This window comes from Parasteatoda tepidariorum, chromosome 8, assembly GCF_982258835.1.
Source record: "Parasteatoda tepidariorum strain Cologne lab strain chromosome 8, Ptep-v5.0, whole genome shotgun sequence".
In the NCBI taxonomy this organism is placed as follows: Eukaryota; Metazoa; Arthropoda; class Arachnida; order Araneae; family Theridiidae; genus Parasteatoda; species Parasteatoda tepidariorum.
The window spans coordinates 105,103,863-105,129,559 of NC_141762.1; the positions used below are offsets into that span (position 1 = coordinate 105,103,863).

The 25,697-nt window shown below is 28.6% G+C and overlaps 2 long non-coding RNA genes across 21 annotated transcripts in view; one reads left to right on the top strand and one right to left on the bottom strand.

The window, feature by feature from the left end:
- The window catches only part of LOC147806612 (uncharacterized), a 54,591-nt gene extending 52,557 nt beyond the window's left edge, over window positions 1-2,034 (top strand). The window contains exon 4 of the long non-coding RNA XR_015436038.1: window positions 1,900-2,034. This is a non-coding gene — a long non-coding RNA (uncharacterized LOC147806612). The remainder of the gene's footprint in view (window positions 1-1,899) is intronic.
- LOC147806615 (uncharacterized) overlaps window positions 1-25,697 on the bottom strand; it is a 37,632-nt gene that overhangs the window by 5,711 nt on the left and 6,224 nt on the right. For 14 of the 20 annotated variants that reach the window (XR_015436025.1, XR_015436019.1, XR_015436031.1 and 11 more), the window contains 4 exons: window positions 23,105-23,270; window positions 14,688-14,813; window positions 12,316-12,383; window positions 1,426-1,538 (listed from right to left, as the gene is read on the bottom strand). This is a non-coding gene — a long non-coding RNA (uncharacterized LOC147806615). Of the gene's footprint in view, window positions 1-1,425; window positions 1,539-12,289; window positions 12,384-14,687; window positions 14,814-19,082; window positions 19,140-23,104; window positions 23,271-24,763; window positions 25,696-25,697 lie in introns of those variants that run through there. The other 6 variants (XR_015436037.1, XR_015436033.1, XR_015436036.1 and 3 more) reach the window with 5 other exon arrangements.

Here is a 25,697-nt window from a genome sequence, read left to right on the forward strand (position 1 = left end):
AATCAAATATGCCCAAGGATGATTTTCGAAAAAAATCATTAACAAACAGTTGTTACTGAAATACACGTAATATAATAAACATCGTATTATGCAAAGTATGGTATTATAAATATGGAGATTTAAAAAACCAAGTGAAAAAAAAATTTGCAGAACTTGTCAATCATTTGACTGATAGAATGATTATAAAATCTAGTAAGTTTATGGTGAATCAATTTGAAATTCTTCAATTTAAAATTTGTGTATCATAACATTGTATAAAAAACCAGCACAATTTGAAAAACTACATAGAAAGGACTGAAAAATTCTTAATAACTATTGACATCAAAATTAATTTAAAAAAAACAGCCAATGGTGTGAAATTACGTGTCAAAAAGAGATTACTCAAATTCGCATGACATGATAACATCTTATTAAAAAAGAACAAATTTTTGAAAAGGGAAAAAAAATAATAATAAAAAGTGTAATATAAAAGTAAATATTTTATTTACGCTTTTTCTTTTGAAGATAAAGTAAGAACTTCTAATGTAAAATAAGAACTTTTAAGAATGTTTAATTTCTATGATGCAAAATAATACTCTATTAAGCACATTTAAGGTACGTATGAACCCTACAGAAAAAGGAAGTTCAATTTAAGGAGAAATACACAAAATTTCATGTTCAGCAGCGCCACAGCAGATAAGAAAACGAAACTTAAGATAGATGCCAAAAATCATTCCTCGATACAGTGAATGGCTCTCTTGCATTTCAAGAGGAATTCATTTGAAAGTAGAAATTGTCTATTTTTCTTCACATATTCAATTCTCATCTATGCCCCACCCATTTGGGTGAGTCCACCTTTACTAGAGCAAGAGGATTATAATATCATGGGTCACGATAAAAAAATTAAAAACCATGAAATCCGTAGTAGTAATTGAAAAAAAAAAAAAAAAAAAGATAGAAAGAAATTCGGCAACGAAATTACGGGAATTGAACTCCACAAATTTGTTTTTAGCTCCCAGATTAGGTTATTGCAATAAATAATATCATAAAAAAAGCGGTTTTAAAAACAACAGAAAAGTCAATAGCAATAGCTGCTTAAAATTCAGTATAATTATTGCCCTAAAAAGTAAATACTCAACTGCGTGATTCGAATTTTCCAAATCTTTTGAAATATATCGAGATATTCAAAAACCATGTGAGAATGAATAACTGCCGAAACATATCTTCATAAACATATCTTATAAATAATATTACTCTTAAGAAAACTTTTGTAGTAAGTTTTTTCTTTGTGATTAGTGTAAATATTGCATATTATTGTTATAAATATTCTCCAATAACAAATTTTGATGTTAAACAGAGGCATTCTTTCAAAATTAAGAAAGTTAACTATTGAATTTTAACATGTGGTGTATTTATAAAAACATGGTTAAAAATATAATTCATTACCATCTTCACTGGAAAACAATCCCATGTATCTGGAGGCTGTTCAGCTAAAAGTGTGTCCATATCAACAGCTAACAATGACCAGAAGATCTCCCCGTGTTCAACCATGCAAAAACCTGTAAAATTTATTTAACATTTATTTTATTTTCCTGATGCAAGCAATTTTAATAGCTATCTTAATCATACCTAACGAATATTTCTACCATCAAAAATTATACAGAACAGAATAAGTTATTTCACTAAATAACAAGATAAATCTAAAAATTTTGTGAATGGCATTTATGAATATTTCAAAAGTAACAGGAGTAAAAAATGCAATTCTATGCATACACATGAAATGGCTGATAGAAAGGAGAGTAAGAAGAAGTTTTGTTTGAGCAGAGAAACATATCTACTACTCTAAGTGTATGTCTAAGAAATGCATTACATGTAGACCTAGAATCCATATTCAATTGGTTTAACCTTTAAACATTTCAGAGAAGGAAAGGAAACCATACTGATGACAACACATATTAGGGGAGACCATAAAGAGATGTGACGATTCCAGGTTTGTGACATATGCTGTTGATCACTTATAAACATTAAAAGATTCTGGAATTAAGTAACAATAAGGGACAGTGTTAGTAGATCAATCGCAGAGGTTTCAGCAAATGAATAATACTTTCTCGTTTCATCCCGCACTTGTTGAAAACAAATAACATTTAACATAGAAAAGGCCTTTGAGGACTCCCTGAAGACAAGTTGCATCATTTGATATAATGTAAAAAAGGCTTTTGAGTACTCATTTAAGGACAGTAACATCAATTCATTGTAAAAAGAGCCTTCACTGTCTCAGTTTGTGCAAAGTGTTTTGCGACTAACTGATTTTGTCTTCAGCATTATCAAAAATGTTTTAATTTACCCTTCCATTCACCAAACTTTTTAAATGCACTTTCTATTACTTTTATGTGTATTCATTGAGTCAACTTACTTAAAATTGGATCCCTAACATTGCATCAATAATTAAACTGATTCAAATTCTTATCAGAAACATTAAATAAAAGAGCAAAGCAAGTTCAAGCTTTTTATAAGGTTCTATAAGCAAAGTGCTGATTATATAAATGAATAAAGTTAATCAAATATAAAACTGTTATACATTGCACAATTTAATTTTGAAACGTTACATTAATTTTCAAAAGTTGAATTTAATTTTTGGCAGTCAATTATTAACTGCTCACCAAATTAAATTGTGAAGAAAAAAGTATGGCATGTTTTGGTTTCAGATAGTGAAAATACTGGATTATAATCATTCTGCAATTTTTTTTTCTGAATCTTTAAAATGCTTTCGATTATATTATAAAATTTTAAGAGAAAAAATATCAACCTGTTATAGAAACAAATACTATTTATTGAGCTTCTTGTCAACTTCTTGATTGATAAAAAAATTAAAAGAAATAGAAACATTTTATACCACAAGAAGTCTGCAAATATGAAGAAAAAAATTTCTGAACAAAAAAATTTTCTGAAAATTTAGAAATTTTCTTAAAAAAATTTCTGAAAATTCTACAACAGGCCAATAAGCTTTTTCAGCAAACATTCAGTTTGTTTCACTTTTAACTGTAAACAACTTTTATTGACTCTATACTATTTGCACAATTTTTCACCTTGACTTCTATTAACAATTTTCAAAGTGCACTGAATTTGGTACTGGGTAAGATAAAATTTAAAGCAAGCACTTTTTAGCAATTTAGAAGCTGTTTTAGTACAAATAGTTTCAAAAACATTCACACATTTTCTTTTCAAATCTGCTAGAAGACAGTTTAAACTAACTTAAGAGAGAGTAAGTCAGGAAACATTTTCCATAATATTGAGAAAAAGCATCTTCTAAGATGCCAAATAAAAAAGCCGGAAGTTTCATATTTCCTACAAAATCTAAAACTTTCTTGAAAGAGAAAAAAAAGATAAGAAAATCTAATGTAGACAAACCTGTAAAATTATTATTATTCATATTGTTCTTTGAAGAATTAAGATTTGTAGAAGAAGAGAAAAAAAAGCCCGGTGGCTGAGCGGTAGCGCTTCGCGCTGTCGTGCCACAGGTCCTTGGTTCGATCCTTGGGCCGGGCAAGGCCGACTCAGCCTTTCATCCCTTCAGTGGGTCGATAAAATGAGTACCAAGCATGCTTGGGAACTAACACTGGGGGTTCCGCGTTCGGCTGACCACCTGACCGGAACATATGCTCCTGGACCCCAGAGCCCAAGGTCAAGAAAACTGAGATGGGCACAGTCGGCCTTGGCCCTCTTAATGGGCTGTTGCGCCACTGAGTTAGTTAGTAGAAGAAGAGAAAAACTTTAAAAATGAATTATAACCATAAATGTAACCAGAGGAATATTAAAACCAGTTAAAAAAAAACATTAATTTTTTAAGACGAGATATTTGTAATAAAAGATTACAAAAGAAAAAAAAAACATCACAAAAAACAATTCTTAAAAATGTAGCAAACAGTAAAACTATCAAAACAGTAAAACTTTATATACTATATTTAAACAAGAAAATAATATTTATAAAGGTTTATACTTTATATTTAGAAATACTAAAAGCTATTCCAAATGTACTTTTAAGTTCATGAGAAAAAATCAGTATTGCACATATCTATTTCAGAAACTTGCTGAAGACTTTTTTAAAACTTTTTTGAAAAAAAAAATGTGACAGATATTAAAATTTAAGTAAACAAATCATGGTCATAAAACTGTCACCACTTTAAGAAGACCAAATTGTTTGATTGAATTGTTTATGAATTTGTTTTAATTTTTTTCCAAATTTCATGGATATTTCAGTTTACTCTACATTAAGCTTATACAATAAAAATATTTTAATATATGTCTTTATACAGATGCTAAAATGTTTCTAACAATGTAAAAAAAGTACGGAGTAAAGCAGTGTGAGTGGAGAGAAATGCATTACATAATTCAAGAACGGTTCCCAACTTTTTCTGAAGTCTTATTAAAACATTCTTTTAAAAATTAAGAAAAAATTTGAATGGAAATTTTTCTTTACTGAAAACAGCTAAATTCAGTAATTTCTAATGACAACAAGAGAACACTTGTAAAAGTGGTATAAAATTTTAAAATAGAACATTTTAATATTTGTTTTGTTAAGAACTATAGTACCATTAAAATTAACCAACATAAAATTTATACAATAAATGTTATGTTACTTGTTTCAGGGCAAAAAAATGACAAAAATTTTAAATTTCGAAAAAAAAATTTTTTGCAATTAATACACTTAAAAGAATGAAAAAAAAAACATGCACTCCTCAAATCAATTGAAAATATCAATATATTTTTAGAATAAATAATAAATACAATAAATTAAAAATTATAACATTAAATACAATAAATTAAAAAGTATAATATTAAATACATTAAATTAAAAATGATAACAAATATGATCAATTAAAAATTATAATAAATTACAGGCTTAATGATTTTTTTCTATAGAAAAAATAGTCAAATAGTAGTAGTCTTTAATTAGTCAAATATCTTTGATTCTGTTTGACCTTTTACCATCTTTGTAGTAGGCCTGGGCAATATACCGCAATACCGTCATTTACCGGTATTTCTTTGATACCGCGGTAATGATATTCGGAAGTATATTCTTCGGCAATACCGAGTTATTGAACTTCGGTATGCCTGCACTAGGCCTGGGCAATATACCGCAATACCGTCATTTACCGGTATTTCTTTGATACCGCGGTAATGATATTCGGAAGTATATTCTTCGGCAATACCGAGTTATTGAACTTCGGTATGCCTGCACCTCTCGGTACTCACCGCTAGCCAATATCTTCGGCCGACCGGCGGCGAGGAAGTGGCGGTATGGTATGGTATCTAGGAGGTATTGGTATGGCACGTGATTGATTTAGGGGTGAAGAACTCAAAGGCTTGCGCGTAATATTTACGATACCTCCTCTCGGCAGCTAGAAATTTCTCCTACAATATATTGTGGTATCATTTGACTTTAAAGCGCATGCGTCATATCCGCGGTATTGGCGATATCGGATTTCAAACACCCGCGCGTTATATCAACCCTCCATGGTATACTTAGTTACTGATTTTGGTTTCATTTTGAGAATAGCGTGCTTCTGATTTTAAAAATATCCGAGATTGTCGGATCTCCTTGTGATGTTTATAATTGTGTTGATATTTATAATTGTTGATGTTTATAATTGTGTTGATGTTTATAACTGTTTTGATGTTTATAATTGTGTTGATGTTTATATTAGTAATTGATGTTTATATCAATAAAATTTTTCTGTTTTAAAATAATGATGCTTTATAATTAGTTGATTCCATGGGATAATTATGCTGCGAGCTAATATAGGATAAGTACCCCATTTTTTTAAATGATGCTCTTTAAACTCATTAATTTTTAATTGCAAAATAGTCTTAGCATTTATAATATACATAACAATTTAATTACCGCGGTATATCATAATATCGTGATATGAAGCTCACAATATACCACAATATCGAAATTCTGACATTGCCCAGCCCTACTTTGTAGTAATTTCCTGATCCCAAAGCTCACAGAACTTCAGGTCCTTATCATAAAAAAAAAAACACAACAAAGTGTCATTTGAGGTCATTGTTATTATTGAATTTTTCAAAATAAATGATATTCTGATGATATAAGGTGGCAGATGTATGGGAGATTTAAAATCGCAAAGAAATCCTGTTCAATAGGATAATGCAAGGCCTCACACATTTTCAGCAATATGAACAAAATTATAGCAACTTGGTTGGGAGGTAATGTCGCATCTCTCATATAGCCCTGATTTCGCAATATCATTTAATATTAATATCATTTATCATATCTAGATCAAAATTTTTTAAAAATTGAGTAATAAAAATTACTTTAAATCACATAAAATTCTGATAAAATTACCATTCTGTGTCGTAATGACATTTCTAGTTAAAAAAAAAGAACTTTTGCTGATAAGGACCTGAAGTTATATGAGCTCTGGACCATGAAAATATTAAATATAACAAGATGGTGAAAATCAAAAAGTATGAAAGATTTTATTCTAATTTTACTTTTTATATAGAAAGAGTTTATTTCACTCTAAAACACCGAAATTATTTTCCAGCCAACACAATAGTAAAATAGTAGTTTTAAGGGGTTCCAAGAACTTTCACTGAGTCTTTTTTTTTTTTTTTTACATGTGGGCCGCTAGAATCCAGGTTTTATAAAAAAAAAGTTGGGCCATAATTTAAAAACTTTATATGTTTTAAAATGTGCTTCATATAAGAAAATGATAAAAACTAGCTTCAAATCAATAGAAGGTCTATTAAAAAGCTTATATCATTTTTTTAAACTCTAAAATAATTTTAATATATTAAGCATAGTCTTTATTTAACTTAATATTAAAAATTATAACTTAAGTTTAAATTAGTTTATGAGATGAGAAACTACAAAAATAATAGAATCTTCTAACAAAAAGTTATAACCACAAAATTTAAGAACAATTTTTTAAAACTGTAACAATTTATTTAACTAATTTTATTTTAATATTTCAACAAAATCCAGGCAATATGAAAAAAGTTTGTCAGAAGTTTAGGATTTTTCACGTTCCAGGGTGGCCACTCAGGTATTCCAGCAAATCTTAAATTTTCCAGATCAGCGTGTGTGTGTATGTTTTCTCCCCTCAGAAAGTGTAGGTTAGTACAAGAAAAGTGTCAATATTATGAAGCATTTTATTTAAAATATTATTTTCTTAATCTACCATCTTGAATAGAGGTGGAGAAAATAATATGTTTAGCTTGTAGAATACATTGCTTTCAATGAATAAAAAATGTTTTAAAGCATTATATAGTTTTTGCACAATTTTTAGCATTTTATTTAAAATATTATTTTTTTAATCTACCATCTTGAATAGAGGTAAAGAAAATAATATGTTTAGCTTGTAGAATACATTGTTTTCAATGAATAAAAAATGTTTTAAAGCATTATATAGTTTTTGCACAAGTGTACCAAATAGCAAATACAAAGTGACCCAAAAAACTCTTGAATAAGAACTGTTTTACACTAAGCAAAAGAAAATAATTCCAGGTGATTATGCATTAGTAAATTTTTATATTTACTTACATTACAATATAAAGCTATTTTATACTGTATTTTATCCTAACAGTGCCCTTTATAAAATTCATTGATATGATTGATTTAGCAACCATGGGAGAGTTTCATATGGTATTCTAGTTTAGCAGTGTAATAATGGAGAAAATTTTAATGCAAGCAAAAGCATTCCTAAGATGATGATATTTCAACTCCTTTGCAATAAATTTCCATCTAAATAAAGTGGACATAGAGAATGGTAAAATAATTTAAATTAAAAAAAAATTTCAAGCTATTCTTTAAAACCTCCGTGATTTTTCTAGATTTTTATCCTAATTTCCCTGACTTTTCCAGGTTTTTTCCAGTATAAAAAAATTCCCTGATAAATCCAGGTTTTTCAGGTGGGTGGCCACCCTGGAAACAAATGTATTACTTGTCTCCTCTTTCTTTCCTTTAAGTGAAGTTTCTTTCATTGCTTTTACTCTTCTTATACTTTTAAGTAAAAAATTAATTTGACTAAACATATTCATTTTATTATAAATTATACATTATAAATTGATTTGATTAAAATAAATTCGTTTTTCATGAAAAAAAATTTAAAATAAAACCACCGAACTTTTAAATGGAGAAATAGATCCTAGGTTCTCAAAATTTATATGACTAGATTCTACCAGATTAACAACACATTTCTACTAGATTAACAACATGTGATTCATATTTCTCCAAAAAAAGCATTTTTTTTTAGTTCAAGAAGTTCAGAATAAAATTCATTATCAATTTATTTTGTCACTACTGAAAAAGATAATCAAATCTACAAAGTGTGTGTGGCCCTTAATGTTTTTACTATAAAAAATCATTAGGTATAATCGAAGCTAGTACACAAAAGAAATGCTAAGTCAAATATTAGGACAAACTCACCATCATTGAAAACCTTTCAGAAAAAATGGCAAAACAAGTGTACTATTATCACAGTAAGACACATATTATATACACTATGTGTATTCGACTGATGGTATTCAAAAAAAGTTTTAAAGTTAAAAAACTTATAAGAAGAAAAAAGTTTAATATTAATCAAACAATTATGGTTCTTTGAAAGATTTAAAATTTTTAAACTCGGCATTTTCAAGCATTTGACATTGGATCTCCATAGCACCATCTGTTGAAAAAAAATTTGAAACTAAAACTTGATGGAAAATTCTTTATCTTGTTACATGCTTTTACTGTAAGAATAATTTTCTTAATGCTAATCATTGTGAAAATGGTTAACCTATTTCAGGACATGCTCTGCATATACCACTAGAGATATTTTATTTTATATTTTGTATACTAGAAAAAGTATTACACCTGATTCCAATTGAAATGTAGTTAAATCTAATTGCCATTTTCAGGATCTAATTTTATGCCATTGTCATAAAATTTGTAGTGCTTTTATACAAGTATAGCTCTATGCTTATTCAAGAATTGCTCTTTGTGATTATTCTGCAATAATGTTTAAGCGTAAAATCGCATTTTAACAATAATTTATACAGATAAATGCTGTTAAAAATGCTAAAGAAATTAGCATCTTTTAATGTAATCAGTTTTTTTTTTTTTTTTTTTTTTTTGTTCTTTGTTTTGTTTACAAGTGATTCTATACAGTAACACTTTACAAAAACAAGATTTTATCAAACATCTATGAGATTTATCCAAGGTTTCTTTTTATTTCCCAATATATATGTGGTGTAGACTATATTTTTGTCCTAAAAATAAACTACTCATGAAGACAGAGATAAAAATTTAAGCGAAAAAAATTAAGAAAAATAAAAAACTTAATGAATTGTTCTCCACAACAACACATACAGGAAGTATTTATAAAATAGTTTTTCTTAATAATGGAATTTTAAATCAGAAGATTTATAAGTAAATATCCTGCATATTTGAACTTTGGCAACTTTGCGATACAAAACTTTGTGTATACAAAAGTGCTACTAGTCATTTTTAGGTAGCTGGAAAAAAAGGAAATTAATAAGTTGGGAACCACTGAAACTGGTTTCTAGCATTCTAGGACACAATCTTAATGGTTCGAGGAAGTGTCATCAAATATGCTAACTAACCATATTTTAAGTTATGAAATCAGACACAGAAATGTACTTTCTCTAATTAAACATATCTTTTTGATTTCTGATCCTTAAAATACAGGGAATAGCTGCAATCTAGAAAACACGATCCCCATAGTTTGGTGAAGAGAGTGGACCAAAATTTGGACCCCTAAATTTGAATTTTACTTTTTGTGTATTTCGCCTATCTTGAGAAATTCCAAAGCAAATTGAAAAAAACTTTGCACACAATTATATAATGTGTTTATCCAAAGATAATTCCATGCAAAAAAATAACTTTTAATAAATATTTCAAAAAAAATTCTTATTTTATTTAATATTACTTGAAAAAATTTTTGAATTGTAAGATATGCATAAGATATTGTAAGATATTACTTACATCAACTTATAGAATGTAATTTTACATTACAAAATTTCAGCAAAATTGGTTGAATAGTTCACGAAAAACAGAATCTTAAACATCTGGCTCTTTTTAAATTCAATTTCTCATGAACTATTAAACCAATTTTGATCAAATTTTGTAATTTACCATATAAATGTACAGTCTTTAAAATGATTCAAAAAATTGTAAATCTTACAATTCAAGATTTTTTCGACCATTATTAAATGAAATAATAAATCTTTATTGAAAGTTATCTTTTGCATGGAATTATCTTTGGATAAATGAATTTTATAATTGTATGCAAAAATTTTTCAATTAGCTTAAAAAGTTCAATATATAGCAAAAATACGTAGAAAGTAAAAATTAACACAGGGTTCAAACTTAACCACTTTTTTGACATAACTATTGGGACCATATTTCCCAGATTGTGGCTACCCCCTATATTTAGGGGAGCCAGAAATCCGAATCAGTTAAACAAAATAATATTTTTTTTATTTAGAGAAAGTACTTTTTTTGCATATGATTTTGTAACTTAATATATTGTTTGCACTTATGAATTAGTATATTTGAGGTCACCTCCTCGAACGATTAAGAATGAGTCCCACAACATGAAAATCTGGTCATTAGATAAAAATTATTCAGGGTGGTCCGTTTTTTATTTTGCGCACTGTACATTTACAAGGATACTGTGCATGCCTACTAACACGTAAGATAGTCCTTAATTAATATTAAAAGTACAATACAACACAAAATGTTGTATCTCATACTACCAACAATTCAAATCCAAGACTACGAGTAGAAATGAATTTGTATGAGCCATATTTCTCCCACTATAAAGGGAATAAAAGGTACAATTAAATTAAGTTAAAACTGTTTTACTGTGTTATTAAAAATTGTTTTATTAAAGAATTGAAAGCAGAAAAGTTAAAAGGTAGAAAACTAATAAATTTGTTAAAACATAAAAAATATTGATTTATTTAAACAGATTAAGAAAATAGAAGTAAGAGGTAGTGAAACTAAAAACCAGGAAACAAAATATCATAAAAAGATAAATAAATAAACAAATAAGGGGGATAATTATACCTCTCCTTGATACACTTTAAAATATGCATATAGATTTACAGATTTAAGGCCAACTTATGAAATATTAATATAAACTTTTTAAAAATGTTATTATTGAACAGTTAATTCCTAATTTTCCGTTAACTATAAAGGAGTAAATATTACAATTATGGTCACCTGAAAAGCAAGTCAATTAATATTAAGAACATGATTAAAGAAAACGTGCTTGATACTAGTAGTAGTAATATGAATATTAAATCATTTGCAAATTGAACTTATTAATCATTCATAATAAAAGAAGTTATAACATTCATGCATTATGTATGCAACTAAAAAGAATAATAAAAGTTAAAAAAAATAACTTTTAATTATGCACTGTATTACAAAATATACACGTATATAAATTAGATGCAATTATTTACAAAAACCTGAAGCTTAATAAATTAAACTGAGTTATTTATTACATAAGGTTGTTAATTGCTGATCAAGAAAAACATAAATAAGATTTGATAAATGAATATCAAAACATATAGAAGTAACAAATATTTATAAATTACTAATATATTAAAACCCCAAATTGATATTTAAATTAAGATAAGCATTTACCCTGATAATTATAAAGACCCAGAAATAGCTTTTTTTTCATTAAGATTTATAAAAAAATTATTTTAAAAATTATAAATATTTCATTAAAATATGTTGTTTAATATTAACAGTTGTGTAAAGTTACATAACCAAATTTTAAAAAAAAAACCAAGTTTAAAGTATTTTGCTTCAACTGTGTTGTTAAAAATATTACAAAATATATATTGTACTCTTTCAATGTATGTCCTGTTACAATTTTGATACAAAAATGCTTATCATTTCAAAGTTATTCATAAATTAAACTTGAAAACATGGTACATGTATATTAAGTTCAAAATTTTTTAAAAAAAATCTTTAATTGAAGAGAGAACAATTATGCCATTGTCCTAAGTTTAAAAAAAAATTATAACTTTCATATTTAAATGAGACCATAAATAATTCCCAAAATAAAGAATAACTGAAATAAATACACAATCGAAATAAAAAAAAAAACACATCAAACAAGGAAATAATTAAGTAAACTAAAGATCCTTAAAGTTAACAATAAATCAAATAATGTATTCTCATTCATAATATAAAATGCAAAAGGCATGCATTAGAAATTCTACAAAACCTAAAAAAGGGAGGAAAATAAAAAGTTAATAAATATACTTGCTATTTGGCATTATTTCACTAACCACAGCATAGTTCTCATTGTTCTGCTAAATTTATCTCCAGCTTCTTTCCAGGTGACCCATCTCTGATTCTATGATATAATAATAAAATATATTATTAAATACATTCATAACAATTATATAACGAAAAACTATAATAAATTTTTTCTTGCTAGAATAAACTACTGAATCATACATATGCAAATGACACTAAGCAGTTTCATATTAAACAAGATGTTAAATATGATTTCATTCTTAAACTGATAAGCTACTATACTACTAATCCTTTAACTCATTGGCAGATCATGCCCATTAAGTAACAAATAAGAAAAACTGCATTCCGTGCATGAAAGTAAAGGGGCTGTCAGTAGTTAGTTGATTTTCAAAAAAAAAAAAAAAAAAAAAAATACTGTAATATTTTAAATTTTAAAAAATACATTCAAAAAATTTTTAAAAATGCGAAAAAAAGGAACATTTAATTGACTGTAGAGTTTGTCAACAAGGGAACCTAAATTGGCTTTACTGTACCAAAAGTAAATGACATAACAAACTCAAAATAAGTGCTGATTCAGTATTGTAAATGATATCTGACAAAGAAGAAAAAAATTTAAGAAAACAAAGAAAAAAAATTAAATTTACTTGTATTCAAGAAATCTATGTTTATCTGAAGAAATGAGAAAGAGAAAAAAGAAGTTAAAAAGCATATTATTTGCAAAATAACAAAATCTGTGATATTTAGTGAAAATATTGACGTCCTTGATTAATCACAAAAATATGTATAGAAAATATTTTCTTGATTGAATCAAAAAAGTGAACAACAAATTCATGTTAATATTAGGACATTAATGTATAAATGTATATAGAAGTAGAAATTAAGAAGATTTAGTCACTGGTCCAATGGACCAATAACTAAAAGAACTGAAATAATCGATAAATAAACAATCGAAGCACCCAGACTGCCTTGGCCAGATTCTCAACTGGTCACCTAAAATGTCCAACATTCGAACGTGGCTCAAAAATTTATCAGACTTGTAAAAATGTAATGTAATGTTAAATTACAGAATATGTTGAAAATTCCTTTAATATATGCTAACTTCAAAACGTTTACGTTTGGATTCACGGAGCCGTTCAAAAGTTTTGTTGGATATGACTTTTGTCAACAAAATTGCATAGTAAGTGAAGTAGTAGTTGAAATAAGGAAACAAAATGTTTTTGCAGAAATAAACGTTTATTTGATGAATATGAAACAACTGATTTAGATGATAAAGTTAACAGAACATACTAAAAGCAATACATAACTGAGACACATGTCTGAGCCAACAACACATGTCTTTACTTCTAGAAGAATCTTACATGACAGTTACTTTAGAAAAAACATAATCACAGTTGGAAAGACAGCTCATTGTGGGCGAATGCCTTCCTCTAAAGATTTCTCCATAGCGATTTCCAATTTATCTTTGATCTCCAACTCTTTTCATTAATTGCAAGAACTGACTCCACCGAATCAGTCCAGCGGCCTTCGCTGCTTTCTTGCTCTAGTGAGTGGGTCTAAAATGCAATATCTTTTTTAATGTATTGTCACTGCTCATCGAATCACATTCATTTTTATGCATTTAATAATATCAGGTTGTTTATAAATCTTGCACAGTTCAATGTTAAATCTCCAGTTATTGTTTTCATTTACACCTTCGAGCACACCTCGCAAAATCTCTCGTCTCAGCCATTAAACATCAAAATTCTGCGACATAGGCCAATAACAAACTTTTGAACATTTTGCAGTATTTATTAAACAAGAAGTTGAAAAATAACAGGCTCAACTACTGGAAAGCTGGAGATTAACTAAAAGCATAGATTGGTCTGATTTGATGTGTTAATTGATCATATTTCCAATGAAAATGGGACAGTGTGTGAAAATAAAGTGCTGCCGCTTCCACGACCATGACGACGAGATCTGTGACCGAAGTTACAGTCATCTCCTACCCATGAACGTATGCCCACAGGTAGTTAAAGTTAAACAGTGCAGATAAAAGAAATATTTTCTTCATTTGGCCAAATTAAATATAAACCAAAAAACAACGTTAATAAAGCACAAATAAAGTATAGAAATGGACATATTATAGTCTTGGTTCTCTTACCAGGAAACGAAACTATAGTATGTCTATTATTTTATCCACAGTGATCTAAATTCAAACATAAAAAGTCACCAAGGATAAAATAATATACATACGGTTCTTGTTAAGAGAGCCAAAACTATAATATGTTCATTTCTTTACTTTATTTCTGCTTCATTCATGTTGTTTTCTGGCAAGCACAAAATATACCTCTTTTTTGATAATTAAGAATCTTTTATAATTAATAAAAACTCTTTACATAGGAATATCTAATGTTCCTCTCACCTTTTGACCAATATCATCATGAATGACAATATTTCTTATTTTTTGTAACAAATGACTTAAGGATGAAAGTGAGGACATTGATGTAGATATCTGTTCTTGAACATTTTTGCGCAACAAAAAATCATCCTTAAAAAGAAATTATTATTAATATGCAAACACATTTATTTTTTTAAAACAAAACAATACTACAATTAAGTACAAGATTTATTCATAAAAGCACCTTCGAAATCAATAATTTAATACTGTAAATTCCTATTAAAAATAATATGTTATTATTTTAAAGGCCCATTTTTATGATTTTAGTAAAGAGGATGCTCTTTAGTAATGAAGGAGAAATTCTCTTTCTCACTCATTACTAATTTAAAGTGTAAAAAAAGTGAGTTCAGACAAACCTTGAGTAAGCCATGAAGTTCTAAATACTGAAAAGAAAATTTTAAAAGATACAAATGTAAACAAATTGTGAGAAGATAACTTAGGATTAAGCAATTGGTGAAGTTCTCTTCTAATAATTTGTTCACATTTTAATATTTTGAAGTATTTCTTTTAGCAGTTGAAACTTTATAACTTACTTTAGATTTGCATGAATTAAATTTTTCTTTTTTAAATTAGTAATGAATGAGAAAGTAAATGTGCGATAAAATTCCCCCCCCGCTGTGTGGTGCCCTCTTAAAGGACTTATAGAAATACAGTCGGACTTCCATTTAACGAACTTTCATTTTACGAATTTTTCTGTGGAACCAAGAACATTTCGGAAATTTCTTCGTTAAATAACTGAATTTTCTATTTAACGAAATTTTTCTTGAGATCTACTTTCCCCATTTCCCAAAATGTTTGAGAAAATTATTAACTTGTTAACGCATTTTATGGGGGAAATGACCTTGAACTGATTTTCGCATCCCCATAACTTTCAGAGAAAGCAGTAAAATTCCTTTTTGTTTGCATTTCATACAGAAAATGCAACGCCTCTAGAAAAGGGGGGAAAGGGTCAAATTTCTTGAATAGGAAATGAGCAGAGAAGATAAAGGGGATGGGTCATCAAAGTGTGTGGTCCCTGGTACCTTATGGACATGTCCTATTATCCCCACCCCCACTGTTCACTTTCTTTCTAGAAAAACTTTCAACATTCTCGTTGTTCACTCTGTAGAGCTCCGTTCTCGAAATTGCCTCCTGTTTTTAGATTGCTGATCAGAGTGCTGCTTGTTGCTTTACTTGCGACTGCAAAATGTCGAAGCGGAAGTGCCTGACTATTAAAGAAAAAAATTTAATTCTTCAAGAAGTGGATAGAGGTGTGAAAAAAAAAAAAGATTTTGCAGCAAAATTTGGTATTCGTTTAAGCAGTTTATCAACGATAATAAGAAATCGTGATAAGATTGAAAACTATGATTTACCAAATCCTTGTTCAAAACGTTTGACAACATGTGTCTATGAACATGTGAATGAGGCAGTTTTGAAGTGGATACACGCAATGCGAGATAAAAACGTGCCGATCTCTGGACCTTTAACAACCGAGAAAGCAATGCAATTTGCAAAGGCATTGGGACACGATGAATTTCGAGGAAGTAGCGGATGGCTTGACAAGTTTAAACGAAAACAAGGAATTGAAGGAAAAGTTATGTCTGGTAAAAGTAATGATGTCAGTGATAAGGACTGTGAAAGTTGGATTGCAGAGACTCTTAATAAAATTTTAAAAGATTATAAGCCAGAAAACATTTTAATGCGGATGAGACGGCTTTATTTTTTCAATGTTTGCCTCAAAAGACCCAAACATTTAAAAATAAAAAATGCTTTGGAGGAAAACACAGCAAAACAAGAATAACTATGACAGACAATAAATATGACAGGCAATCAAAAATTAAAACCCTTAATTATAGGAAAAAGCAAAACTCCAAGATGTTTTAAGGGCACAAAATCTTTAGAGGTTGATTATGAATTCAACAAAAAATCATGGATGACGGCCGACATTTGTGAAAAATGGATTCAAAAGTTGGACAAACTTATGATTGCAGAGCATCGCAAAATTGCTCTAATTTTCGACAATTGCCCTGCCCATCCGAAGGAAATCAACAAAAAACTGAAAAACATTACAGTTTTTTACTTGCCTTCAAACACTACATCGAAGCTACAACCAATGGATCAAGGGGTGATTCAAAACTTTAAACTGCACTACCGCAAAAGAATTGTACGAAAAGTTATCACTGCACTTGAAAATAAGCAATCAATGCCAAAGATTAAATTGCGAGAAAGCATAACAGAAATTTCCAAAGCATGGAACTATCATGTTACAGATTGTACAATTCGTAACAGTTTTGCTAAAGCTGGATTCTTTATCAATGATGAGAATTTGGAAAGTGAGGACGAGGATGATATTCCTTTAGAGGAACTTAAAAAAATGCGGGTACTGCTAAGAGAGAACCACGAAATTAATGATGATGTACGGATAAATGATTTTCTTTCTATTGATTCTGAAGTTGAAACCACCGAAACATTAACTGAATCAGATATTTTGGACTGTGTGAAAAATAAAAACAATACAGCTATAAATTGAGAGGAAGACAAAGAAGATGGAAATGATGAAGAAATTAGCAAACCTTCATATGATGAAATGTTAAAATCATTTGAAACAATTCGACGTGGATTGCCGTCTGAGGAGAATACGCCTGAAGGAATTTTTGGTACATTACAAAAATGCGAAAAAACACTTTTTCAAACAAAAAACTCAGACAAAATTAACAGACTTTGTCAATAGCAATTAAAATTAAGAATGCATGTGAAAATGCATGTTTAAAATTACATTTATAATAAATGCAGCAATAATTTTAATATATAAAAATTTATTATTTTTATTCAGGGGAAAATATATGTAGCATGATAGTATAACACTGGATAATGTTTTGTTCTATTCTTACTTTCATTGCAGATTTCTTTCATGGGTAAGATTTATAAATTAAATAATAGATCATAATTTACAAGATAAAGGTGTATCAATTGCAATTTTAATTACTTCTAGTATCCATGAATTTAAAATCTATTCTACATTGTGTAAGTATTCCAAAAGATGATTTTCTACTTAACGAATTTTCCATATAACGAACTTTTTTTTCAGGATTTAGCGACTTCGTTAAATAGAGGTCTGACTGTAATTGAATTTTAGTCACACAATACCCGAAAAAAGTTTATACAATACAAGAATAATATTTTTTTCCACAAAAATAATAGATTGTTAGAGAAAAACAATTCAGTCAGCATCAGCACAACAAAAATTTAATTACTTCTTTGCAAACAGTTTCTAATACATTATTTGTCACAATAGCAGGGGTCTGTCTAGGTTTTTTTTAAGAAGTACCTATTTTGTGAAAATTTAGACATAATTTGTGAAAATTAAAAATTATATTAACAAATCAACACAAAAATATGGTAGCATAAGAAAATAGTTTCAAAAATTGTCACTACAAATAAAACTCATTCATGACTGGTAAATTTCTATATATATTCCTCCATATATTCAAAAATAATTTTGCTATTGTAAAATGTTGAGCAAAAAATTGTATCCGAATTTCAAAATCCATAAAAATCGTTGTCCATAGTTAAATTTCAACTTTATTTTATTAAAACATGCATTTAACAGTACTAGTACTAAAAGTTATTTTGTTTATGAGAACATTTTCAACTGGGTCATACAGAAAAAAGTTTCACAGAATAAAAAAAAATATTCATGAAAACTAAAGGTCTGTTAGAATAAATTTACAATAGTATTTAAAATAATGTTTGAATTTCGATTTTCTGTAAAGTTTATAGGGAGAGCATCATCGCTTCATTATAAAAAACTCAGCTAAAAAAGCTCATTTTGATATGGCGTAAATGACCTATTAGGGTTACTACATTGCACCATCTGACCAAACATATGCTACTTTTCATAGAAGGCAGCTGGCAGAAAAGCTCCTCTTTTCCATAGATTGCAAAGAGAATGGGCTTTGCATGAATTTGTGAAGGTACAGCTGATCGGTAGTACATTTACCCCGGACAGACCATTAAATAGTTGATCTAATTTTGTTTGGCAGTAGATTTAAAACCATAAATAACTCTCTAAATATCAGGCATTTAAGCATCTTTGTACAGAATATCATTATACAGGAAGAAAACTAAATTATTTTACAAAGCTGCGTAAAAGTCATTGTGCATGAATTATAGAAAAAAAGAAGGTACTGGTAAGGGGGGAATAAATATCTCATTAACGAGATTTTGCATATGTGACAAAATTTAAATTTTAGATAAGGAGAACTCTGAGAAAGTTTTGCTGGAATATAAATTATTCATTCCTGAAAATCCATGAATCAACGGTTTCCAGATTCACAGAATCCTGCGAATTAGAAGAATCACAGGATTGTATAATCTTACCCATTCAGGAATAATTGGTCCAGTCAGTTATAAAAAGGATTCATTCTTAAGATCACCCTGAAAACAGAAAATGTTTTCTATTTATAAATATATATAAACATATACATTCCTTTATCGTAATATTCCTTTTTATCTAAACTAAAATTTACGATCTAACTTGAAGTTGTTAAATTGTGAGTGCACAAAATATCATAAACAGTGTCCACGCTAAGGATTTCAAATTATCAGCCAGTATATAAGAATCTGAAAACCACCAAATCTTTCCAATACACAAGGGATAATAAGACATATGTCCTTTACCTGCCCTCTCTTGATCTAAAGATCTTCCAGGTCACAGAAGAAATGTTCTCGACAAACCCCCATTTTCCTCTACTCAACTTCAAGGATGAGAAAAATCTTCTCTATGGCTCAAGTTCAAAACAGAGGGAAAAATCGAGCTAAATTTTCGGTTTTATGGATACTGAATAAATGCTTATGTTCTGTATTGGCCATTATTATAGAAAACTTGCCATCATTGGGGTTCATACAAAACCCCGTGGCAGAATTGTTTTGGGTTTTCTGCGACAAAAAAACCCCAACTTTTTGGATAAAAAAAAAAATTATTTTTTTTAAAATTGAGTTATATTTTTTTTTCTAATATTATGGGCAAAATTCTCGCATTTTGTCAGAGAAAAACATACTAATTATTTCCTTTTTTGCATTTTGTATATCCAGGGGTGATTGTGAGCCCAACTCAAAATTCCTGAAAATTTCTCGAGTAAAATCATTAATGACACATTTCAAAAAATTAATGTCTTCAGAAATTTAAATCATTGATATTTTAAATACATGAAATTCTAAATAAATTATATGCAGCATAATTTAAATTAATAATTATGTATAAGTTTACTTTTATGTCCAATCACATTTATTAATCTAAAAGAAAAAATATTTACAATTAAAAAGATGTCAAGTATAAATTCTAGTTCTAATAATTTCGAAATAAAATATACAAGAATTTTTAGACATAAATGTGATTGACGATTTCTTGAAACTTCTAGACCTTGAATTTCCAGATGGCGGTTAGCGAAAAATCTGGATTTTTTCCGGAGCACAATCATCTCAAAATCTTCAAAAAATGATTATTAAATGCATGTTTTCATTTTGAGATTCAATTGTAATAAATAACATATTAAAAATATTGGATTTTAAAAACTATGTGAAAATCAGTAGTAATAAATGCATAAAAATATAATTCAGCAGAAAACTAAATTTTTTACTTCATTTTTCTTTATTTTTCATTATTCTCAAATGAGAATAAAAAAATCAAAAGCATTTTTTTTCGAACTCAGATGCACGAAAAAGGCATCTTTTGAATATAATTCTGAAGAAAAGATAAAATCTTTCAAAAATTTCAGCAGAAGAGAAAACCAAAATTTTTTACTTCACAAAAAAAAAAATTCTGCAAGAATTCGGTACTATTCTGCGACAATGTCGTCATGATTCTGCCAAGGGGATACAAAACAGCGTCGATTGTAACAACATAAAGAAAAATTATCTTTCATTTTATTAATTTAAGTTTAATATCTGTAAAATTTTTAAGTAAACACCAATTTAAGGAGAGTTTGCTTTTCGCTTAAGTCAAAATTGGAACTGTTTAGTTCTATTGATTTATTTTTTATTCTACATCTTCTTACAGACATTTTAATACAGAGTTTACTTAAAATCTGATGCGTGTTTTTCTCTTCATTGTAATTTGTGTGTCAATATCTTTGTAATCATTTAATTCGTAGTAGAAAACTACATTATTTTTGTAGTTTACGACACTTACAATTACTTTGTTACAAATGTTAACAACTACTTTTTTTAAATGTAGTGACTACTTCCCCCTACGGCTATCTTTTTGCTAGATACTTTTACTAATAACAAGTATACATGTTACTAATTTAATGTAACAGAAGCATAAAAAAAATAATAAATCCGGATAAAATAAAATAATTTTCTTAACTGAATATGTAATATTTTTTTATTACTAATTATTTCTTTTTGTCCAACTTGTATATCCTCATCACATTAAAAATAAATAACAAAAAATCGTGAAATCCGTAGCTGTAATTACCAAAACGGAGAATGATCGACGGTGAAATCACGCAAATCAGACTATTCAAAAAGGAGTTAGTAAATGCGTGTTTTCATTTTAAGATTCAGTTGTTATAATAAATATCGAATTAAAAATATAGCCAATTTTGCCAATTTGGCCTGCAGAAAAATTATCATCTCTATTACTAAACAAACACTTGAAGATGTACTCAGAGACAGGTAATAAGATCCGGAACCTGCGCTCCCTACTTCTTGGGTGTCTCAGGCAGTTTATCGGCTTTTAACTTAATGTTTTACTTTATTGAATTTTTAATGTTTTTTCTTTAATGATTTTATGTTATTCATTATTTGTCATTCATCTTTTCTACTGGGGCTTGATTTCATGCTTTCATGGTGTTTTTTTATCACTGTCAACTGTTTACAATTTCTTTATATCGGTTTCTTTATATCGGTTTTATATCGGTTTAGTTCTTTATATCGGTCCTGCATTTTTCCATTACGATGGTCTTTAACGTCTCAATAATTTTAACTTTTTTGTGTTCGACTTTACTACATCGTGGTTTTATTGTGTTTGATTTTATTACTATGGTCTCTTGACTGTCTGTTTGCCCCTTTGGGTACTTTTGTAACTTTTATTTCTATTTATTGTACATTTTCTGCTTGATGTAAACCCTACATAAATAGGGTGGGTCGTGTCACTATTCAAATTATTACTTCCCAAAGAAAAAATCTATCTGCAAGAACTCGGTATCATTCTGCGACAATGTCGCTGAGTCGCCACGGAGTTACTTCCCTACTCTAAGGAACTGCACTTTGCTGGAGAAATGAATTTAAACATTATGTACAAAATGGTTAAGAATAAAAAAATTGGCTAATATTAAACATGAAGAACTATTTAGAAATATTTATTCATATTTACATGAGCCAGTTTGCTATTCTAAAACATTTATTATTTTTTTATTTTTGAATTTGTTCATTTGATTTTCAATTTTTTATGCCTTTCTCGACAATGAATATTTAATTTAAGAAATATGAAACTGTTAAATACTTGTGATTTTGTTAAGTGTTTAATGCTCTTTTATTTCCTCTAAGAAATTAAGTACATCGAAAATATGTTTCCGTCCTTTGAAATACCATCACTGATTTATGAGTGTACATTCGCATGTGAAAGTGTGACCATAGTGATAAATTATCTATTATTCATAATGGCTAGCATAAATATTAGTTATATGCGACTCGAAATATGCAATTCTTGTTAACTCACTGTGAAGGAAGGAATTAATGAAAATAGGAGAGTCTTTCCCCAGTTGTTTGACATTTGATGAAAAATTAAAATTATTTTAATTTGATATTATGAAAACGTTTCCCTTTAGACTATGGAATTTCGAATTTCTGACTTCCTTCATGAATTTAAATTTCTCAATCTTCTTAAAGGAATGTTAATTTTTATTTTATTTTGTAAAAATACAAATAAATTAATTTGGAAAGTAAGATTTTTAAATTAATTTGGAAAGGGGGTTCTAAATAATAATAAACTCAAAATTTTATAAACAAAAAAAAAATTTTTAAACTGATTTTTATAAATGGCTCGCTTTATTATGCATTTAAATATTGCAGCAAGCAATAATGTGTGCAAAAAGTCTATTTTATTAGGGATTTTTTTTAGAAAACTTACCTAATTTCAGGTAATTTTCTAAAATGTACAAAAACTAGAAAAATTTTACTATACCAGTAGAAACTGGCAAAATTCAATTGAGTTGGTAGCTATGCATTTCAGATTTATGCAACTTTTTTTAGGCAATTTCAAATTTTTTTGGCACACCCTCTCTTGAAACTGTCTGCTTTCCTTAGATTGGTAATTTTCTTAAGATTAGGTTTTTTAAAAAATTGTTACTACCTATTCAGACTTTTAAAAAATAATAAACAAAATGAACTAGACTTACAACATTCAGCAAGCCGAGTAAGAGACAAAACTGGCTCAGAAAGACATTCATGACGCTTGACATATCAATGTGCAGAGTGTAGGATAAAGATGAATTCTCAGGCAAAGAAGGGTCATGAAGTCTTCCCACTGGGGCAAAAGAAAAGCATTGGAAAGAAGAGCCTTTCCTGAAATATACATAATATGCAATAACTTCATATACATCAGATACTCTAACAAAATACATGGACAGGAAAAAATCCAGTAGACCTCATGAAATAATATAAATTTCATGATAACTGTCGCAAAATATACTAAATATTTTACATATAGAGAATTTCAGAGATTTTTACTGTCATCAAAATACAAAAACCTCATTACAGTAATAAATATAAATGGTCTGTAATACTTTCCTTTTACGACTGACATTAAATTAACAGAAGAGATTGTGACACTAAATGAAAAAATCTGAAAATTTTGTGTGCAAAAAATCCATAACAAGATATTAATTTATATAATATTCATATTTAAAATAATTTTTTGACCAAAATTTATAATTAAATTACCTACCAATAAAGAATATCACATAAGAATCACGATATTGGATTTTAAGAATGCAAAAATACAAATCGCTATATTGGGGTTTTAAAACCGTGTCAATATGAATCATGATGCATAATTTTTAGATTCTTTGAATCTGAATTAAGACAATGGATAATAAACTCATGCGAATACGAATCGAGATATTGGATTTTTAAATTACATGAATATGAATTGCGATATATGATTTTTAAATCTAGTAAATATGATGAACAGTAAGTAACTTTTAAATCAGAAAAATATGAAAATTGATGTCTGATATTGAAATTGCGTGAATATGAATCACCGTATTAGTGGAATCCAGTACAGTTTCAAGTATTAAAAACGATAAAAGTCCGACTAACAAAAAAAAAAAATTTAAATTGCAAGAAAATTATGCATCTGAAAATGTTATGTTAATGTGATTTCGCAAAGGTTTCAAAATGTAAATTTTTGATTGCGGTGAAAATTTTGGCAGATTATAAATTTTATTTGCGGAAGTCCGTGAATCAATGGTCTTGATATATGCAGAATTCCGTGAAAAAATCACATGCCCTACTCTTAGGTTTTAGACCTGGATAGATAATACGAAAAACCTGGAATATAATCACTACTGCTTGAATTTGAAATGTTTTTTATTATGTTAATTCATAAAATTGAACAGCAATAGAGAATTAATATCTTATTGATAATTAAAAAGACTGTGGAGAAAGAAATTATCGACCATGTCAACTTTCATCTATGAAAAGGTACCCCAACATAGAATCAAGTTAATTTGTCGTATATACTAGCAAATTGGAATTGTATTTTTGTAGTAGTAGACGCACTACAGTACTCCCTCGCCAGAATTATATCAGTGATAGAATTCGATGAACGAATTCATTGCTGTTTTGTGAGAAGTTGAGAGATCTGTGTATTAAGATCGCTGTACTTTTTTTTAGTGAGTAGGTGGGTTATATATTTTAAATTTTACTTACTGCAAAAGAAATACACAAACTACTGATTCTATACTTAAAAACAATTAAATATATAAATTTAATGTTTATAATTACAAATAAATTTGACAAAAAATAATCAAATGAAGGATGCATAACACACTTACAGTTAGACATATTTATGCAAATAGAGCCTTTAATTGATTTCTCCTTTTTGGTTTATTCTGAAGTAATCAGCAGATTGCAGTAAAATCATGAGTGGGAAAATAGTTTCCCGTTGGACAAAAGTAAAGATGTTGGTTGAGAGTGCATATTACTACTTTTTATTTTATAACTGTCATTGAACAGCTGACCCAAATTTTGGGTTCAGTACCACTAATGTTCAATTTCATAGCCTTGTAATTTTGAACCCAATGCAGAAGAGAAGTGAACTCCTGGATCAAGTATTGGGAGACATTTGCCTCCGTGGAGGACATTTTGATGGAACTAACCCATATTTGCGTTACATGGAGAAGAAAACTACTAAAACCTCCCACGGTTAGCCTGATAGCAAGGAGACTCTTAATGCATGATCCGTCTACCACTGAGGATATTTCAAGTCAGCACTGTGGTCAGTGTAAGCCGGATGCGGAATTCGTATTGACCTTCAAAAAATTATAAGTAGAAGAAAAAAAGAATTTATCACCATATGAGAAATTGAGCCAGGGTGACTCCGGAAATAGAGTGTTCGCCTGCCAATGAGGTGAAGTAGATTAGAATTCCAGCAATGGCTGATCAATACAAATTCTGTATTCGTCTCTCAGTAACCACAGTGCTGATGTAAAATATCCTCAATGGTATCCCCTTGCCATCAAGCTAAGCGTGGGAGGTTTTCGGGATTTTCCTCTAAATGTAACGCAAATGTGGGTTAGTTCCGTAAAAAGTCCTCCACAATGGCAAAGTTTCTCCCAATACTTGATCCAGGAGGTTTTCTGGGTTCAAAATTTCAAGGCTACGGAGTTGAACATGAGTAGTAGTAAACCCAAGAAATTGGGTCGGCTGTTCAACGACGGTTATAAAATAAAGCAACATATAACAAATTGTGATTAAAAAGAATATTTA